The following is a 658-nucleotide window of genomic DNA, read 5'->3' on the forward strand; positions in this document are numbered from 1 at the left end:
CGGTGGCCAAGGAACTCGAACATGGCCCTGCATGGGACTTCAATGACATGCTCCTTATTCTAAAGCTTGGTGTGGATGGACATGACGACCTGACCACATGTTGATGTGGACTCTGGCCACTGTACCTTCCCAAAGGCCCTCCACATACCTATCTGGAACTTAGGCTGGGGACAGCATTGAGATCAGAGACATCAATAGCCACCAGAAGACTGTCTCCAAGGTTGCTCAGGGCAGCCCATACATGAGACCTGCATACACTTCCAAGAAGGTTGCTATTTGCAGCCACTGAACACCAAGAGAAAAGGAACCCTGTTGACTTAATTACTACAGAAAGATAACTTTTTTTTTTTTTTTTCAGTTTGGGTTTTTGTTGTTCTTGAGACGGTCAGAGTATGTAGCACTGCCTGGCCTGGAGCTCACTATATAGTGACCTTGAACTCACAGAGATCTGCCTCTTGAGAGTTGGGATTAAAGGTGTGATACATTTTTTTAAAGCCATAAGTAAACATTCATTTGCAGCTATTTCATCACAAAGCCTCAGGTTGAGGTTAACCCTGCAAGAAGAGATTGTAGTTGGTACGTGGGGCCACCCTCTCCCCAGACCTCGACAGTAGTTTTCCTCAGTAACCGTCCAGAGTTGGAGCACACTATTCACTTG

General features: G+C 46.0%; 1 pseudogene; it reads right to left on the minus strand.

Moving 5' to 3' along the window:
* Nucleotides 1-207: 207 nt before the first annotated feature.
* On the minus strand, nucleotides 208-330 carry LOC115070019 (annotated as a pseudogene).
* Nucleotides 331-658: the final 328 nt, after the last annotated feature.

The sequence above is a fragment of the Nannospalax galili genome, unplaced genomic scaffold (genome assembly GCF_000622305.1).
Source record: "Nannospalax galili isolate Female #2095 unplaced genomic scaffold, S.galili_v1.0 scaffold553, whole genome shotgun sequence".
NCBI classification, from domain to species: domain Eukaryota; kingdom Metazoa; phylum Chordata; class Mammalia; order Rodentia; family Spalacidae; genus Nannospalax; species Nannospalax galili.